Source organism: Orbicella franksi, chromosome 11, assembly GCF_964199315.1.
Source record: "Orbicella franksi chromosome 11, jaOrbFran1.1, whole genome shotgun sequence".
Lineage (NCBI taxonomy): Eukaryota > Metazoa > Cnidaria > Anthozoa > Scleractinia > Merulinidae > Orbicella > Orbicella franksi.
This window is the reverse complement of record NC_138155.1, coordinates 13818305-13839390: the sequence shown is the minus strand read 5'-3', so window position 1 is coordinate 13839390 and position 21086 is coordinate 13818305. Positions and strand designations below refer to the sequence as shown.

Below are 21086 nucleotides of genomic sequence, written 5' to 3'. Positions count from 1 at the left end.
GCATATCATTGTGGTAATTAGGTAATTTGTACAACCTAACTACTGCATTTAAGCTATTACAATCGCTGAGGCGTTTGGTTGTTCTTGCCTTGTAGCTTGTTCACGAAGTGGATCTCAGTGATTTTTGCTCTGTCTGGGACTGGGTAAAAACTAACATCTCAAATTTTTTTAGAAAATATTCCATGGACAAAAGTTGGCGAAGAAGATCAGATGAGAAGCAGCTTCATAGAGAATTTCAATAAGCCAGTTTAAGCTTTAATTTCAAAACGAACCCTCACAAAAAAAAAATTAGCAAAGTTAAATGTTCTGAAAGAACGAACTGAGAAATTTTATGTGAGTTGAAGGTATAATTGTCAGATCCCTCGCTAAATGGCATGAGTATGGAGAGAAAAACTCGACGTATTTTTATAATCTAAGAAAGCAAAATCATATCAGAAAGCATATTCGTAAACTCTGTTTAAGTGTTATGGCGTGATACCGATCCTTATGAAATTTTGCATGCGGAAAAAAAACTATTATGAGAACCTTCATAACAAAAAAACAGTGGATGTCTCAGAGAAGAATTTGTGCATAATATTATTATGCATTATCCACCTCGTGTGGTACAATTCAGGGAGAGATAGTGCTCGTAATTTCAAGTAGGCTTCGCTCTTCGCGCTCGTCCGATTTAGAAATTAATCGCAAGATTTCTCTTCGAATTGCACTCCACTCACTATTGCTGGTAATGGATAATATGTTCAAATTACTTTACCATTGAGTGCGACAGGTAGAACCGCTTTCTCCATACCTTTCTTTTAATCGCAGTGGACATTTTGGCCACTACTGTCAGAGCTCCGAAAAAGGTAAGGGGAATAGAAATTAACGGCATGGAAACTACTACTGCAGTTTGCTGATGACACAACTGCAGTTTTGTCTGATTTCAATTCTGCAAAAACTTTTCTAAACTCATTACTATAGACGATTTTGAGACGATGTCTGATTTGAAACTGGTCAGAACGTTGAAAAACTTGAGCCAATGCGGATCAGATCCTGTTATAATCATGTGGATACGCCATTTGGTGCCAAGTGCCAAAAAAGGTTTAAAGTTTTTAGGCATTTCATAGCTTATGATGTCCAGCTCCTTGTTGAAAAAAACTTTAGGCAGCGATTGAAAAAAGTTAAAAAAACAATAAATTTATGGAAAATAAGACGGCTATCCATTTATGGGAGTTGAGTATATTTCATTCCCGAAAATGCTATATCCGAGCTCCATTTTATGTGCACCTATTGAAACTATGAAAGAATTTCAAACTTTAATATTTAAGTTTTTATGGAATGGAAAAGACAAAGTTATTTGCCTCTCAACATATGCACCTTATGAATTTTGTGGTCTTAAAATTATAGATTTTGAAAGTGTGGTTAGAGCTTTACGGTTGAGTTGGCTAAAAAGGAAATCCTGACAAGAATTGCAATGGCTTTTGGAAGTCTTACTTCAATTACCTTTTAAAACATCAACTATTTGATTTGGACAGGCTTAAGAAAATCAGTGTCACTGTGTTTACAAGATAAGAAGCCCAACTCTAAAACGATCTCTGATCTAGAGAATTATAGATGTCATCATTATTATAGTACTTTGATGAAGTTTATTTATGAAATGCCAAGGAAATGAGTCATGCTATTGGATAAATTTAACTTAACAGAGGAACAGCCCTCCAAAACAAAACTGTTACTACTGCATGTTGCCTCCGAGCCTTAGACTGATACGTTCCTTTCAGTATAAGGTGTTAAATTACATTTCATTTACAAACAATCTTCTTTGTAAAATAGGATAAATCGTCAATCCCTGAATTGTACATTTTGTAATGAAACTCTTGAGACTAATTCTGCATTTTTTTGTTTCATTGTGCCATTTTACAATCCTTTTTGAATTATGTAATTTATAACATTTTGAGTCAATTAAGTAGTTGCATGTACCTTATATTGAGTGATGTCATCATTGACGTTTTGAGGGAGGAGATCGATCTAATAGATTATACCTTTCTTTTAGGAAAAATTTATTTATGGGATTGTAGACGCAATGACAATAAGCCATCAATTACACATTTTACCCAAATTTTAAAAAACAAACATAACACAGGAAAGCTTATTGTAAAAAGAAAACAAAATAGGTATCGATTCTTTCACAAGCAAATGGCATGTTTATGAAAGACATAATTATTTTGTATCTTCAATGTTGTATTGTGATACCTTTTTGGTACTTTTCCTATTGCTACTTTTCCTATAGATTCATAAGGTGTATCACTCTTAAACTTTTATTCCCAATACAATTTATGTGCTGTCAATCAAAAGAAAACTACAGGAATAAAACTTGTTAAATATGGTAATAAAGTCAGTCCTTGTTAAAAAAAAAAATATCGAAATAATGCTTAATCTTTGTTATTATTTCTAACATTATTATTTTGTATTTGTTATGGAAAGAAATAAATGATAACATCAAAACATTAATGATAATAGTGATATAACCTCACTGCATACGCATTACCACATCGCGGTAGACTAAGTTATGGGAGGAGTCCGCGACTACTGTGGCAGCTAAGGTATGCAGCGAGAAAGGAGAGTGACACTGTCAACCGGCACCAGGGGAGGAGGGTGGGGTGACAAGACCTTCCTCCACCGGAACGCCGGCAAAATGACAAAGATACCGAAGGCAAAACCCGGTAATTTAAACGAAGAGACCGCAAAGTATCATGCCTGACCTGGGGCATAAAAGCATGGTGGAATATGAGGGATTAAATCAACTTCCGCGATGCGCTAATTATGTATGCAGTGAGAATAATAAATGTTTACGAAGCCTTTAAAGCGCTATTGAGCGGTCTGTACAATAAATACAATACAATACAAACTAAGCCATCTGTTAGCTCTTAGGCTTCATGAACAAGCTACACCTCAGGAATTGACATCGCCTTAATAAAGTAGTTAGCTTATACAAATTACTTGATTACCACAATAATTCACCATTTTCACTTGCAAATCTTTAGCACTGTTCATACTAACTTGGAGGTCACAGTGTCGTCATTAGTGTTTATCGAGGCTTTCTGCACCAAAAACCTAAAGTTTAGCATTAATCAGAGAAACTACGCGTCTAAAGAGTTCGATCTTTTCTTTGGTTACATCATGTTACATCATTACTTGTTTATATGCCTAGTAATTAGCCTTGATTTATAAACTGTCCACTGTTTTGGATTTCATTAACAAGACTTCAATGACACAGTCACTTCTTACACACAATTTGAGTTGAAGCAATAAATTTTTTACAATGACTCTCAAACAGAGTTAAAATATTGTAAACCGATCTTCCCTTACTGTAATAAACAAACCGTGATATCAACAAAGATCTCATCTTATTCATTTTCTATATAGTTTTGCTTGTCTGACTGATTATATATATTGAGTTTCTATTTTCAAGGCTACTTTCCTTATGGTATTAAATCCATCCACACAGTAAATTACTAATCTTAATGTCTACCTTCATGGCAGCTGGACATGTTGTTACACTCCCTCACGACTGCTCTGGTTCCATTGCATTTCTTTCCACCATGTGCTGGCTCTGGATTAGCACATTCTCTAATCCTTGTTTGTATGCCACTGACTATCTTAGTACAGATACTCCATAGGCTCCATTTGGTCCAGCCACCATCAACTTACAAAATTAATAGGAGATAAAAACAGACAGAATAATTTCACATTTAAATAATCACGATTCAAAACAATTATATACTGATTTAGGCAAGCCTAAAAGTGGAGCTCCTGGGCCGGGTTGTTCAAAACCCAATTAAGCTAACCCAGGATAAGCAAGGATTTTGATTTGAGTTTTTAACTTTGCAGTGAGGTTTTCTGCACACCGTTTGGCCTTCTGTTTTGAGTTTGAATAATCGCAAACTACACAAAACAAAAGCAGTGAAAAACATTCGTATACAACAAAAATTTATACTTCGGTTAACTTTTAATCCTGGGTTAGCGTTAACCTGCTTTCAAACAACCCGGCCCTGATTTCAATAAGTTTACACCACATGAGCCCACAATCCAATCGAAAACCAGCACTTGGTCAGCGGTCACCTTAAAAAAATAAGTGCCTCAATGAGATCTAAACTTAAGCCCACGATATGGTCAGCGGATACATTTTTGACAGGTGTCAGTTGACCCTAACATGGATGTCCAATATCAAAGAAGGACACCATGTACCAAGGCTGCATGTCCCTAGCCTTGATAACCACGAGAAAATCCATTCATGGGTTTCCTTTCCTTTCTTACGAGTATGGGGCTCCGCTTGGCGGCCCTTTGGGTGGTCAGAACTCTGCTATTATAATTATAATAAGAACCTTCCCAGCATCTTTTGCACCCGAAAAACTTGGAATGTCAAATAACTTTAATTATCATTCGATGCATTTCTTCGTCATTTTCATTGGCCGATAGCGCACCACATGACCAGCAAATGCATGCAACTACCTTCAATTAATGGTCTGCTCATGGGTAATTGTAAACATGTTCTGGTATGAAAAATAGCAGATGACTTCCCTGAGCTGCCAGAGAGTGATTTAAATATCAAAACAAACTTGGTGATAGAATGATAAAACAATTATTGAACTCAGTTATCGCAAAATATTGTGATTTGTCAGTGTCTGATATGATCTGCTTGCCACTGACCAATCATAATATTTTGCTCAACCTTGTCCAATAATATCATTGTTAATCGTTGATACAAAGTCCAAGAGAACCATAAATCACCTGAAAACATTTGTCAAAAAATATAGTTTATGAAGAGCCTTGGGGTTTTGATGCCATTGGTCACATGACCAGAGTGCGTAGAAGTTTTCAACTAAATTTAAACTACAGTTTGTGCTATTATAAAGGAATTTTGTTCAGCAAAGTTGTAGACTTCTAAATACTGTTTTTGAAAACAGCTACTTACATTTGTAAATCTGAAGAAACTATAAAGGTGAAAACTGCTCAGTATTGAAAACGTTGATTACTTCCTGTTCGATGATATTTTTTTAAGAAAAGAAAATCTCAATGAAAGGTATGGAACAATAATAATTTTTCTAATGACGATGATACTTTTGCTTCATGTCCATCCCTTCGTGGCTAGTAAGAATGGATGTAAACCAGACCGAGGCCCCATATTTTGGTGCCACTAATCATTACTTACTCTTACGTATACTCAGATAACTGTTTCTCTCGCCGATTGGAACATATATCTAAGTCCTTGGCAATCACAGTCACCCAAGTCTACACATGGAGCACTGACTGATCTATTGAATAATAAGGGAAGAATGATGTGTACACAAACAAGGATGTGGTCGTTTGGGATGATCTGTTTAGCATCAATGTTTGAATACTGCCAATCACTCAGATGGTGGTGCATTGAAGCAACCAATGAATCTCTATTCAGAGTGGATTCATGGGTTGCTTTGATGCACCACAATCCAAGTGATCGTAGACCATTGATCCTGACCCAGGACATCCCAAGGGAAATTAAAAGCACCCTAAGATCAACAATTAAGATTGAGGCTTAAAGGACATCTCAGTTACCTGGACAACGGTTTGTGTTGCATGACTGGGACTGAGTCTTGTTTCCTCGGCAATCATAGTCACCATCTGGTGGAGGAGGATTGGTGCATGATCTGCGTCGAATTTGAGATCCACTGCCACATGTGACAGAGCACCTGTCCCATGATCCCCAGCGTGACCAATCTCCTAGAATATAAATATTTTATAGAGATTTAAAACAAAGGCATGGGAGAAAATTCATCTAAAGAAGCTTAATGTATTGAATATAGATTACCAAGTTATTTAACTACTGAATAAAATTTCCTCACAATCAAATACGTTTCACAAACTTAAGGTAAAAGAAAGCACCAAACAAGTACGATTTAAAATTTCTTTTTTTCGAATATTTCTATCCTGCATAGGTATAGGTGACCATTGGAGCAAGCTGCTCTTAAATAAACAGAAACATAGAACTACATGACTTGTATAACCCATGACCAAAAGTGTTGGGAAGGTTAAATTTTCCTCCCCTCTCTCCTTTTCAATGTCATATGGCTTAATAGCAAAGGACTTAGTCACATCGTAATGTTATTGATAAGTAGAACTTATTACTCATGCGCAGTATGGCGTCTTAGTGTCGCATTTGTGCATGCAAATGTACGCATGCATACATTTACCACGCTCTTTGGAGCTCCGTTCGTCATATTGGATTCTTCAAGAAGGTGCCGTTTTTTCGAAAACGTTGTGCTTTTCCCCCAATTTGATACGGTGTGAAAGTATCTATCAGTAATTTAGTTCGTTGTTAAGATTCTGAACTGGCATGTGAGCATGCATGAACAGCAAGAAAGTGTTTCTGGAGAGGTAAGTTATTGTTTATGTCGATCGTCATCTGACAATATGACAAGTCTCAAATTTATCAGGGCTTTGGAGATTCAAGGACATATTATGAAAATCATTTACTAAAAACGTGCTCTGTATACTTTGGTCAAAAAGAAGCATTATATGCAGCACATATAATGTTATTTTATATCGAGACATTTTCTTGGGTACTATAATACGTCTATCAGTTATTTGGGTGGAGCAAGGAAAGGCACATCACCTAGGAGACTCCAATCAGATACTAGTAGGCGGGATCGCGGTTACTATTTAGTTTGCTTGGCATGTCAGTTTCGGCCTCCTTACCATTCAGCAGCAACGCTATCTCCAGAGCTAATTTTCAAGTTTCCCTCCGCCTCCCCAGCTCCAGCCAAATATCATACACTTCGATTGTCCTTGTGGCGGTTTTTCGTGCCCCACCTTTGCTGAAGATAACATCAAATACTTGTAATTTTTGATAACTTTATCTGAGACAAATAAACGTCACGCTAGTGGCCATATTTACGCCAGATCGGTGGCTTTGTTTGTAGAGTTTACTTATCATGCTTCAGCAAACGAGCGCGGCCAGAGCAGCCCCCATCCCTAAGGCGAAAGGAAAATGGAACGAGATAAAAAATCCTTCCTGTTCGTGTAAATGGACGTGTTCAACAAAACGGGCAGGTAATAGGCCACGTTCGATATATATCAATATTCTAGCATGTCTTTTTCAGGACAAAATTTTCAAGTTTCTTTTGTCCCTCAAATCCCAAAAGATACTTGGTTAAAAAGAAATCATTTTAAAAGAAAAATAGAAAAATGCTATAGCTTGACGTTTTGACGTTATCTTGTCGCCATTATCAATGCAGATTAAAGTCGTTCAGTTCAGTTACAGGTATATACCAGCTTAGGTGTTAAGAAGGAATCTACCAAAAGTTCGAGTAACAAGTGGACTAAAATTTTTTACCGAGAATATTTACATTGTATTGAAAACTTCTGTGTGACTCTTTTAAATATCATTTCTAACTGTTACGAGTATCGTTGTAGAGCTGGGTTGTTTTCAGACAGAACTCAGGATCGCTGGTAACAGCAACAAGCTAATTTATTTCCGTAAGGTAACTTCACGAATTTACAGCACTAAGCTTCTTCAAATTTGAAGCAATCTCTCTTACAGAAACTCTCGCCCTAATATACATGAGGTTTAAAGTTCTAGAAACTTCTATTAGGAGCTAAATTAAGTAGTTTGACACAGTTCCTAATTTGAGTAATTACATAAGAATTGTTCTTATACAAATTGGTCACGGCTGAATGGCTTCCGGTTGTAGATTGTTCTAGAACTTGACTTAGGCAATTTTTCGTAACACTAATAACACCAAATGTAGAAAATAAATTTTTAAGTAATATATGAAACACTTGAAAGTACTAGTGAAATGAAACTGATGGTGAAATTTTACCTGTGTTTTATCTGACAATTTCTCTGAACTTTGAAATCTACTTGCTCGAGTTCCCATGAGAAAGTGTTTTTGGTGTTGTTTCAGACAACTGTTTATATCTTTAGCTTTTGGAAAATGCAAAAAGGACTATAATTTACTTTAAGTTATTCTGGTACAAGGTTTGTGTCCATTAAAAACTGAAATTACTCGATTTCCAATCGGGATCGAGTCAAGAAGAATGTGACGAACAATGTCAGATAATAAAACACTTGTGTGCTTAAGTTTTTTTTTTCCTTTTTCCTTTTCCTACTTCTTGGTTAGTCTAGTACACCTTGTATTTTGTATCAATTATTGAAACGTATCACATTTTTAGCAACATGTGTGAGGATATATATAATAATATTTTAATTCTCGGAAATATGGCATTGCATGATATAACTTACAAAAAGCACCAGGTGCCTACTGAGGAGTATTGTTATTTTATCAAGTTTCAAGTATACTTTCAAATCAAATTACAAATACAATAAAAATGAAGCAAAGTTGATATCTGTTACAATGGCGCAGTATTAGAATATAAACATAAATAAGTCTAACACTTGAACAAAAAATGCCTAAAAAGATTTAGTTCAAAATTGCTATGAAAAACGATATTTCATCCAATTCGCAATTCGGATCGTTTGTTAATTCTCTATCTATATTTTTTGAACTCTTTTACAGCACTTATCTTCTCTCCTGCATCTTAATTATCTATATCTTACATCTATGATGCACTTTTTTCAAATTAGCATTTCTCTCGTATTTTTTCCAGTTGTCAGATGGCAAACGTTTTCAAATTGCTTGTCTGACTATGCACGCATTGCGTACGTATTTTATACGACTTGCAACCTCCTGCGCATGAGTATAAGCTACTTGGAGCCTCTTGTTCACACTGATATGGGGAACAGGGAGGACAATTTAAAATTTCATACATGGTGTTAGCTAACTTAATTAGTTCCAACTGAAATACATTACAATCGTGATAACATTCTAACATCATTCCTGACTACTTTTAGATACTGAGTAGTTTAGTTCAAACGAATTTAATGTGATGCTGTGAATTAGAATTAAAGGATAGTTACCAGCTGAATTGTTCCCCAACATCAACATGAAAGAAAAAAGATGAAACTAAGTTACAAACAGAAATTAAATAAATATGATTACTTCCTTTAAAGAACACAATAAAAGAAAAAGAAGGGAATTTAGTCAGCAGGCAATTGGACAAACGTAGTTTGGTCCAAAAGAAATTGATCTGATGCATTGAATAAAAGTAAAAAGACAGTTATAATTACCGCCTGGTTTGTTCCCATATTCCACATGAAAAGAAAAAGATGAAAATAAGTTACCAACGGAAATTGGACTATTACGTAGTTTGGTTCAAAAGAAATTGATCTGTTGCATTTTTGAATAAAAGTAAAATAGAAACTTATAATTACCACCTGGTTTGTTCCCCGACATTCCACATGAAAAAGAAAAGACAAAAATCAATTATTACCAAGAACCATTACTTAATCACTTAAATGAAACAAATTAAAGAATCAAAAACAGAAGACCACCAAGTAATCGGATTTGAATTTATAGGTTAGGTTAAAAAACAGTTGGTGTGAAGCATGGAATAATGTAAAACGATTATAACTCACACCCTGGTTTGTTCCACAACATCCACATGAAAGAGAAGAGATAAAAATTTATTAGTAATAATTAAGAGGGAATGGCTACTAACATCGAGCCAGTGGTGGTACATGATGAAAAATCAAAATTCTTCATATATCATCCAGAGATGGTATATCGCCTATGGTAACCCTAGAAACGTGTAATGGGATTTTTTTTTTCCTTGAAGCGGTTTTTATGGTACAAATTACAGGTAAAAACAAATGACATTTCGACTGCTTATCAGTCATTTTCAAGTTCAAGGTTGAGGGTAAAAATTAACATACTTGTACATAGACATATCTACACATAGGAAGAGAGATAACGAAGTAAAAATAGGAGCTAAAAGATATAAAGGGGGTATTAAAGACAATAACAGCATGCAAAAAATTTTTATCAATTAAAAACTTAGGCACGAAATTGAGTCGGATTTTACATTGAAACTTGAGTGGTGAAACGTTTTTCGTTTTTACCCGTAATTTTTACAGTGAATTGTTTTAAAAGACTGTTGCTGATAATATTATTTTTAACTCACCAAACAAACATGCATGACCCGTAAAATATCATGGTGCCTGATTTCACATGGAAATTTCAAACAGTAAATAGAATTTACATGCACAGATTGAATGATGGTTTATCAGAAAGATATCATACCAACAACCACAGGTGATACAAATAAATCAAACAATGGAAGAGCAAATTTTGACCAGCACCTTAATAGGTAGTAACAACATTTTCATCCTGTGTCAGCTGGACATCACAACAACATGCAAAATGCACAAACATTTTCCATGATTTTAAAAAGAGAAACAAAATGGTGTCCCTAGCGCAAGGGTTACCCTACCTGCTTGTAAACAGAGCCTTAATTTCTTTAATCCATTTTTGGCAATGCATAGCAAAAACCTATAAAGTCACCAATGTTGCGTGACAGACAAATTTAGTCTACAATGATATCACTGACTTTCAGCACAAGCATGAAGAACAGACCATAAGTATGGCAAGCCCATCATGACAAAAGTAGGTTAACTTCAAAATCTTCTATCGAGCTTCAGTGATCGATATGTGAGATCAGGAAAACACTACATGAGAAATGGAAATCACCACACAAAAATGAAAACTGTCATGTGAGGTCATAAATTACCTGTTGAGATAAAAAAAAAATCAGTAATCGAGAAAAGGACTGCTGTAGCAAGATACCGAGAAATCAACACCAACTGTCAAGAATGAGAAATCGTTGTACAAGAATAAGAAATCGCCATTCCAGGTTACCGATATATTTTTTCTAAGCGAGTGAGCCACAACTAGTCAGCGGAGTGTCTTTTGGCAGTACACTCTCCTGTCAATACGTGGCAGCCGGGAAGTGTTTTCAAAAAACTACGTTATTAGACAGTATTTCCGTGAAATATGTCATTTAAATATACGAAATATGTCATTTAAATATACGAAATATGTCATTTAAGGTGGCTCCCTATAGCTTTACGATCGCTCGTGCACAGAAGACCAAAACGTTTAGTAACCTGCTCACGCTGAAAGAAATAGGGAAAATTCCTTAAAATTTGGCAGTCTGGTAGAAAACATTTTACTTTAGCTGAAGCTCTTTTTTCAGGGAAATCTATCTGACCAATTTTTCCACTGCGGTAAAAGACAAATTTGCAAAAATCGAAAAAAAAATGCCTGTACAAAACCTACTTTTTTGTGTAAAAAATTAGTACCCCGCCGAATTTGCTGTATTGTGAAAATTTTGGAAGATTTCACCGAAGGAAATTCAAGACAATATCCGTGATTCTTATTCTCACACGACGAGTCCTTAATGTAATGCAAATTGCACAGAGCGAAGTTTATTCCAAGTCACTTATTTTTTTAATGTTTTTCACAACGCGTGGGGCTGCAACGAATTTGCAATTTTTTGGCGGGTTTTAAAACAATATTTCAAGGAAAAAATTCTGGCTTTCTATTGGCTTACTAGCAGATGAACATCTGTATACTTTACAGGTTTGGCCAGGCCTAAAAGCAGAGCTCCTGATTACAATAACTTAACCTGGCTTGAGCCTGCGTTGCAATCGAAAACAGTACCTGGTCCACTGTCAACTTCAAAAAACAAACACGTGACCTCGATGAACTTTAAACCTGAGTCCGCAATATGGTCACATGATACTGATCGGCGGATACCTTATTTTGACAGGTTTCAGTTGACCATAACATGGATATCCAATATCGAAGATGTAAGCTGTAAACCAAGGTTGCATGACCTGGCCGACCTATTAGCTGGAGTATGGCCACCATATTGCACAACAACGTCGTCTTAAGGGGCATGCGCCCGCGATCCATGCCGCTAGCCAGATCGACCATGAAAAAAGAGTTGCATGGTTTTCTAGACGTATTTCTACGCATGCATGTGGTTGTGTTCCTGCAGTTATGGTGCTCCGCTTGCTGGCCCTTCGGACCGCCGGAACTCCGCCATAAAAGCTCAAACAAATGTCAAGAGTCCACTTTGTGTTCAATGTGAGCAACACCGTTAGAACTTATTGTTAAAATATCATTAAACTTCCCCTCCCTCCCACCTTTTGGAGACAGGGTGTGGTCATGAATTATACTGCATCTAATAACCAAAGGGTCACTCCTGTGTGGTGCAGTTAAGTTTGTGCAGCAACTTCTCCCAAGCGATACTGTGCTCTTGTCTGATTTAGCGCATGCTGTCTGACATTTAGCTTGTAGTGCTGGGGAGATAGGTGAGGATGTTTTTCACTCTGTCGCCAGAGGTCGCACGGCCTGACCAAATGCAAGGCATTGTTCTCCCATTTATGTCAACATGAGTAGTTTGTTTGGTGATTTATTATTTGACCAAGAAAATTACTTCATTTTCAGTGGCTGAGAGCAGACCAATTTATCGTTAATTTTTAATTTGCACCGGAGTACAAATTAACATGCTTGCGTTCGTAACTTTCTCAGTCATATAATAAATTAGTAATCATGTGAAAGCTCGAGCAATTAAGGATTTACATAACTCGTGATATTTGAAAATTCTTTCAAATTGCACTCGCCTAAAGGCTTGTGCAATTTTGAGAGAATTTTCAGATATCACTCATAGCGTATTAATCCTTTACGATTACCTATACTAATAGCTTTTGATTAAATTTTTTGAGCAGCGACATTAACAAAGAAAGTAGTGAATGTTTGTACCTCACTGTCACTGCAACACATTTTTCAGAGAAGCATTTTTCACCAGATGTCTTACTTAATGCTCAAAGAAATTTGTCGATATCCAACTCAAATACTAGAGCTACTTTCAGTCTAAGGTCACATGTTCCTTTACCTATATCACAGCTCCTTTGTTAGGGAAAAGAACTGAGAGTAGACTAAAGCAACTGCCGATCGTGAACCAATATGGCAGCGCATTTGAAAGCTTTCAAAAATTATTTTTCAAATCTTGTTTGTTCAAATCAAAATTTTTTTTCACCGAAGTCCCTTGGGTGATGTGTAGATTCAAGTAAAAGAGTAAAAGCAAATTAATTTAGAGTCACTTTAAATCAGAGTTCTGTGCACTTAAAAGATACTCTTAATGGTTTACAAACACAAGGTTCCAAAAATAAAGTAAATCATTCAATACTCAGTAAAACTCTTACTAGTTAATACACATGCCTAAATTTCGTACATGTACATGTACTTACCTGTTGATGGAACAGAAAAAATAACAACCAGCGGGAAAATTAAGGGAAAATGTAGCTGATGCATCTCATTTCCTATGAAAAACCATAAGGGCCAAAGGTCAATAAAAACACCAAAACAAAAGATCAACCCAACAGAAACATAGTATTTTCTGGAATCGACCATTGCCATTCTGGTAAAATTTGCAAACATTCAAAGTCATAATTTCTCCTTTTTAGCTGATATTCATTGATTTTTACCAACTTTGGTATTTTTCCTCTATATTAATCAAAAAGATAAATTAGCTCCTGCTCCTGTTTTCGCACCCGATAAGCCATAGCAAAATCTGAAACCTTTTGATTACAGAGCTGTTTTATTCACATATTCTAAACATGAACAGAGGTTCTCATCATACAAGAAATTTCATGCGCATACACTTCTGTTTTTAGATACAGATGAACTAATTTTTACTGCAGTTAGGTAATGAGTTACTTGTGTCAGAAATGCAAAACAAAAAACAAAAAAACAATGAGGGTCACCGACCCCCAATCAATTTCATTGGTTATTTTCATTTAGTAGAAATGATGTCCAGTTTTCTCTGTATTTCAGAATCAGATTTTGCCCTCGCACTCGCGCTCTGTTTCTTGAGTGCGTGGGAATACTGCACTCAAGATTTGATGGAAGTAAAGAAAACTTGTTTTACAACTAGGAGTAATCGTAGATTAGGGAGTGCATTAGATATGTTGCGTGGCCGCAACGGAGTGATGGGGAATGTTATTATTGCTTTGTGTTTTGATGTGCGTGAGGTCTAGACTTCTACAGTGTAAATTATAAATCACGATTTTTGGAATAAGACCTAATAAATTTGGCTTTGACTCGTAGAATCAGTAAATTTATGCTGTGACCACAAAGCTGGCCATTTACCATCAGCGAGCTACATAACTCGGTGCGTGTAAGACTTATTTTGTTTGAACAAACCATGGTCATTTTCTATAGGTGAGCTACACAATTCGGAGCTAGGTTTTGTTTCATTAATGACCAAATAGTTGTTTGTCGTCAAACGCCATCGGGTTGACAACACAGGGATTCTACACAAATAAATGTTGAAAACTCGACGCTACTTGCTTTGAAAATAAATGTATGCGTGACTTGCATCACGCACTTGTATCAAGGACGTCATTCCTCCCTGCGAGTAAATCTTGATTTTTGTTGCTTAAGTGAGACACAGGGAGACCAAGACGAAATTAGTATACGTTCTTGTTCCTCTCGAACACAATCAATGATATTTAGACTGAAATCTTGTTAAGTTACGTATTGACTGTTTTCAATAAAAAGCTGTGGGATTGCGTGGATACCCCTTATAACCCATTCCCTAAGAAATATTTATTGCTTTCCCATCAACTAAGATTTCTTTGTTGTTAAAGAGAATGGTGTCCGCTCCTTGATCATAATTGTACAAAGTCTTAATTTCATGTGATAATACATTGTTTATGGCTAGTCTTACGCAGCGCTTTCATTTCGTCCAGGCCAAGAAACTCATCAGAGACCTTTCTGCTTGGCAAACTCGTTGGGCATCGCGCCCAAAGTCCCGTTCGCATACAAAATGATGACAGCAATCTTGCCTTACATGTATATCGTCTTATAAGGATTCCCGACCGAACAAATTCACGAGTGAAAATTGACAATGAAGTTGACAGAAAATCATTGCTGTCACTATTAATTTTTGACTTTGGGCGCCGTGCCCAACGAGTTTACCAAGCAGAAAGTTCTCTGAAGAGTCCTTTGGCCAGGACGAAACGAAAGCGCTGCGTAAGACTAGCCACGAACAAAGTTTTATCGCAAGTAACTGTCAACTTTATGTCAATCTTAATTTCATCATAAGTAAAATTTAAGTATACCTCCATAAAATGTTGGAATGTGCCTTAGGCCCGGTCCAAACGCCGCTCCACTCGCGTGCCGAACCAAACTTGATTAAGTTCGACTTTAGAGAGACTTTGGAGCGACGGCTGGTTCAGACGGCGTATTTACCTCGAACTTAATTCGGGAAGCCGGTAGTAACAATTTTCGACGAGAAAATATACGTTTTGAATTCAAGAACTCTGTCCAAATAGGAAAGCTGTGACTAACATTTCGCTGTTATAGCAATATTTAGGGAAGCAAATTCAAACTCAAGGTTCAGTGTTTGTAATTAGACAGGTTTTCTCCCGGTTAATATTCGACTTGTTATGGGAAATCTCACAAGCTGGGCTATTATCACGAAGAAAACGCAAAAAATGAATTTGCGCTAAAGAAACTCACTTAAACAGTTCCGTTTCTCATAAATCGAAGGCATATTTTTAGCGACGACTTCGAGTTTCATGCATGACTGGTCGCGCGAACTCAATTTTGAGCTAATCACGAGTCCCGTTATATGAAAAATACATTACAGTAATTTATGCATTAGGTCCAACACATGAAGAGAACGCCATATGGATCAGCTGCCGCTCCAACGTCGCATAGTGCGACAGACCCTGCCGAATTTAATGTTGTTTGCCGCACCAAACCTAACCTGCCGAACCAAACTGATTCAAAGGCCGCTCTTCTGCCGTACTTAACTCATCAGTTAGGTTCGGCGCATGAATAGAGTGGCGTTTGGAACGGGCCTTAGATATTTGACATCATAGTCGCATCGAAGCGGGAAATTGGGGCCTCCATGTTTGTTAAAGAAATTTTCAGAAACTAATTTTTTCCTCTTTAGCTGATATTTGTTGGTTTTACTACTTCGGGTATTTTTCCTCTCTGTTAAACAATAATAATGAAACAATTGCAACATTTAAAACAATTAAGCTCCTGGCCACACTTATAAATTAAAAATATCATATCAGTCAGGATGCTGTCCCTTAAAATATGATTTTTTCCAAGATAATAATGAGATATAATTTACATAGTTTACCTTTCTAGAAGAGGAAGTTTCAGCTCCTCCAAAATGTGGTGCTACCCTCTGAAAAAGACAATAATAAATATGGAATATACAAATCAACTGTACAATTAGCGATAGCTCAGGTCAATTTTTATCTTAAACCGGTCTTGAAAAAACATTGACTCGCAATAAAATACTGAAGACAACGGTTGCAGCTGTTAATTCAGCAACAAACCATACGTTTTATAATTTTACCTTTAAAGCTTCCATAAAATAAAACTTAGATAAAAACAAACTGACCGACAGGAGTGAAGGAAACATGGCCTTTAAGTCAAGAAGTAGCATTGTGTAATAGGACCAAAAAGTAGCTAAAACTGATGACAGGAAAAAGGGACTTTTATATTAACAAAGATATTTTTTTTGCTCAACACAAAATAAATAGTCATGCAGAATTAACTGCAGTAAATAATCATTATGCAGATTAAGAAGAATAAGAGCTTTCAAATATTGTTATCCCTGCAATTACCTGTTAATTTGCTCAGTATTCTTTTGGTCTCTAAGGGGTTCCGTCTCAAATTGTATTGGAGTACCACAAGAAAAACTTCCTTCCCGCTCTCTAAAGATCAAATTAATGCCCACAACATTAGACACATATGCATATCCATGTTAGTTGCCAAGTGCGCTTTATATTTTAATTAGCAGGGCTCGAAAAAAGTGCCATCAACTTGTCCGGGGCAAGTAGATTTTCCTGCTGGGCATGTAACTTTTCATTCTCACTTGCCCCTGGACAAGGGCCCTGGCAAGTTGCCTGCCAACTAAACTAAAAAAAAAATAAACTGAGGCTTCCTCAGGAGAAGCAAAATTTGATAGCGGCTTCTCCGAAGAGCAAGATAGAATTAAAGTTCTTCTGAACCCTGAAATAGCCAGTTCACATTCAGATTATAAAGTATGAGTGCTAGCAAAAATGATACATTAATAGACATGTTTTCCTTACAACTACCTGCTATTGTTCGGTGTTCTTGTGGCCGCCAAGTGGTTCAGTCTCAAAAGGTGTTGGAGTGCCGCAAGAAAAACTTCCCATTGTCTGAAGATTCATTTCCAAAACAATAATAAGCACACCTGCATGCAAGCTGCCAAATGTGTTTCACATACAACAGCCAATAGTTAACGTTTCTGGCAAATATAATGTCAAAGTTTTACCAAGATGTTTTTGTCATTCTCCAGATTATGATGCATGAGAGCTTTTGTAAATAATACTAAAAGGTTTTCCCTCCAATTATTGTCATTGTTCAATATCATTTTGGCCATCAAGTTCAGTTCAGTCCAAAAAATGTATTGGAGTGTTCATGAAAAACTTCCTGTTGTCTGAAGATAAATATCCATAACATTAGCTAGCTAGCACACCTCCCAGTGTAAATTGATGAATGTTCTATATATGTTAAAAAAAGCCAATAGTTACTTTTTCTACCAGACTTACATGTAAATTACCGAATCAGTTCTTCCTTCGGGTTGCTGGAAATTTCCAAGGGGGAGGGGTCTCAAAACCCAAAATTTTTAAAGGAAAGTATAAACCAAAACTGGAATTTCCAGGGGGATTAATTTGGAAAGGGGGGGAGGGGTCACACCAAAAGAACCACCTAATTTTTAGCAATAAACATATGTTCTAAAGCATACGACAAGTAGCCCTCCCGATTATTGCCCATCCTCACTCCACCCCCAAACCGGGTGCTTGATGTAAAAGATATGAAGTGGCACTGGAGTGTTTATGCCGGTAAGCATTATCCCGGATAATGAGGTTGCTTCCTATTGGCCGGATCAAAAGACTAATTCCCGGGGTTTTAATCGTAGAATTACTAGTGGATAATAGGACAATCACATGACTTTTGGAGGGCATATAGTTTATTTGTGGCCCGAGTAGCATCATTTGCGCCCGAGCGCGAAGCGCAAGGGCGCAAATGATGCTACGAGGGACACAAATAAACTATATGACCGACAAAAGTCATGCGATTATCATTATTATCAATACACAAGGCCAAATCGTACAAATTCATTTAATAAGAAAAAAATGTTTAACAGAGATGTAGCATGAAACTATGGTATGGAAAGTTGTTGCTACAATACGAACAGCTAAACAAGAGCCAAATAAAATTCCTTTTTGTTTACAATAAAATGTCAAATATAATCTAGTTTTAAAAAGATTGGTAACAATGATTAGCAAAAAGACAGTTTACATTTAAAAAAATGATAGTCTTCCCGTTCACAGGCAATGGACTCAGACTGTCTTTGCTAATTTCATCAAATAAGTTACAGCTTTTAGTCGCTATCATCGCTCTCGATTATTCGGCGGCATTTGCGGGTTGATGGCGACGGTTCTTCATACTTTCCGTGATAAATGTTCATTGTTCCAATCTGAATATGTTGGGTGCAATTTTGGTACGGCTGTGCCAAGGAAATAAATTGGTTTTGGAGAAGAGACTGTGGGTTTAAGTTTGAGCTAGGACCGGCTGACGGGCCCGCGACATTTTGCCTTGTGATTCCTGAAGCTTCTTGCTGAACAGCGAGTTGTGGCTGAAATGTGTCACTTAAAATCTTTGAACACTCTCTTTTTTGTGCATTTGTTGTCTCGCTGATGTAGTGGGAAAGGCTCCGTTCATCTTTGTGCTTTGTGATTGCACAGATTTTCCTTGCGTCCACACCGCGCTGGAACAAAGAAGTGACAGTCGATGCACGAATGCAGTGATTCGTGTACCGCTCCGATAACTCTGCTTTGATGGAAATCCTTTCCATCATCTTGCTGATAGTATTTTTTCCCATAGGCTCATTTCTGTACCAGTGTCCGGTGCTTGCAAAGTTTACATTCTTGGTGGTAGCTTTGCTTGGAGTCTGAAACAGTGCCTTACAGTCGGGATGAGTCTTGCCGAGGTAAAATTCAAACGCAGCCACTGGATCAAGTGCAGTTGAAGTTTCGTACATACGAACATCCGAGTATGACTGCTCAGACTGTTTAGCGCCTCCTTGGTAATTTTTAGTTTGTTCAGTAAGTTTTTCGGTGATGTAACGGGCTCCAGTGTCATCAGTTTTTATTTCAAATGACTGCCTTGTAAGCTCCCGCCATCCCTCTCTGCCGCGGCGAGCAAAATGAAAACACAACGAAAACCAAATAAACTCAACTAACTTCTCCGCATCTTTCCAAACGCCGTCCGTGTTCTGCCCTTCCATGAAGTATGGATTCAATTTCTGCATGTCTCCTGACTGAATGGATGATTTGTGTTTTGGTTTCGCATTGTTTTCTTTCGTAAATAGCTTGGCCTTCGCTTCAAACATTTTGTTGGCAGACATAAATTCGCTGTCTTCCAAAATGTTTATGTTTCGGCTGAGTGGAGCACAGGTTAGATGGCGATGAATGGCCGCTCTAATTCCAGTCAATGCACTTGGAGTTAATGCTTGGCCTTTCTCTGTTTTCACTTCAGCAAAGAACTTTCGCAAAATTTCACTCAAGTCCGTTGCACTTACTGTTTTGAGATCCACTGTAATTTTTCTTTTCTCACACCATTTCTCGAACTTTTTTACTCCCCACTCAGTTGCTCTCTTGGTGTTTTTCGCTTGAGCTTTTTGCTCAATCTCATCCAGTTGCTCGTTGTCTAAGTCCGAGTTTTGACTAGAAAAAAGCTGAAAATTTGGGAGTTCTTCCATTTTAAAATGAAATTTCCAAACGGCAAACGTTCACTACGCAAGCTGTTCGCACCTGAATGGTTTTCCCGCGTCAATAAACGTAACCTGATTGGTTAATATTCATCGGATGATGAACCGAGAACCAATCAGCTGCAGGGCCGTTAATACATTAACGGCCCGCTAGGAGTCATTTGCGGCCCGCAAAGCGCGTGTTTTCAAGAGGGCGGTTTTCAATTTGGCCGCGTATATTGATAATAATTAATGTTTGCGCTCACTTTAAAGTTCTCGCGGGTTGATCGATTACTCTGCACTCATGCAGCTCCAAGGAAATGGTTTCCTCAAGCTGCTCGGCGATCTGTAAGCATCTTTGAATGAAACCATTCTTCATTGAAAAACGAGAACGACAGTAACTCAGAAACATAGAAAACCTTTTAAATCAACATAAAAAAAGGAACACTATTTAACTGAGGATTAAGCTTGAGGTAGCTCAAAACAGTTTCCAACACTTAGATTTTGATGGGTCGTTATAACCACTCTTTATCACTTGAGGCTAAACTCATGATATCAAAAATTTTGCCCAATTATTGGTGAACACGTTGTTATCATTTTCGTGACACAATAGGCTATCATAGCAACAGTTTGACCTCCTAAAAACACCGTTAACTACAGCTTTAGGTGCTTGTAATTCAAAACCGGCACGGTGAAATTTTTTTATTTTATCAACTTTTGATAAGCATGATAAGACGCAGCTTTTGGCAAAGTTTAAAAAAATTCTCTAGGTAGGGTTAAAAGCCACCTTAAATTTTTGAAAATTTAAGGTGGAAACTTCTGAGGGACTGAAACATACATATATTGCAAAAAAACCGATTATATCTGACCACGATTTGGGAAAAGTTAAATAAGCGTCTCCCTCGAATAAACGCCCCTCGTTTTCTCCTAAATTGGAAATAAGCGCCCCGGGCGCTAATTCGAGGATTTGCTGTAAGCGAAATTAAAACAAAGAAATTTATAAAATGTCTCACAGCGCATGGTTTCAAATCAGGAAGACTCTACAACGTCTATTGAAGAGAAGCTAATCTCGCCGAAGCAACTTCATAATTTTTACAGAAAACGGGACGAAAGTTTCTACAACAAAGAGGTCCAAAGAGTCGCTTACCGCAATTTGGCAATTCCCTTCAGTGTGAGACTTCCAGCAAACGTTGTGAAGACTAAACTGAACAAATCTTTTCGCCGCCATTCTCTAATGATTCCTGGCTCACTCTACTTCTCGATGTTTCTTTCTTATATTTTGCCTCCATTCTCTAATGATTCCTGGCCCGCTCTGCTTCGCGGCGTTCCTCGCTCATAAGCTGTTTTTACCTCCATCCTCTATA

General features: G+C 37.1%; 1 pseudogene across 1 annotated transcript; it reads right to left on the bottom strand.

The window, feature by feature from the left end:
• Positions 1 to 3494: 3494 nt before the first annotated feature.
• On the bottom strand, positions 3495 to 6230 carry LOC145502128 (ectin pseudogene; annotated as a pseudogene). The gene is made up of 3 exons (XR_014051290.1): positions 6188 to 6230; positions 5569 to 5733; positions 3495 to 3679 (listed from the first exon to the last, which is right to left on the bottom strand). The product of XR_014051290.1 is annotated as an ectin pseudogene (transcript).
• Positions 6231 to 21086: the final 14856 nt, after the last annotated feature.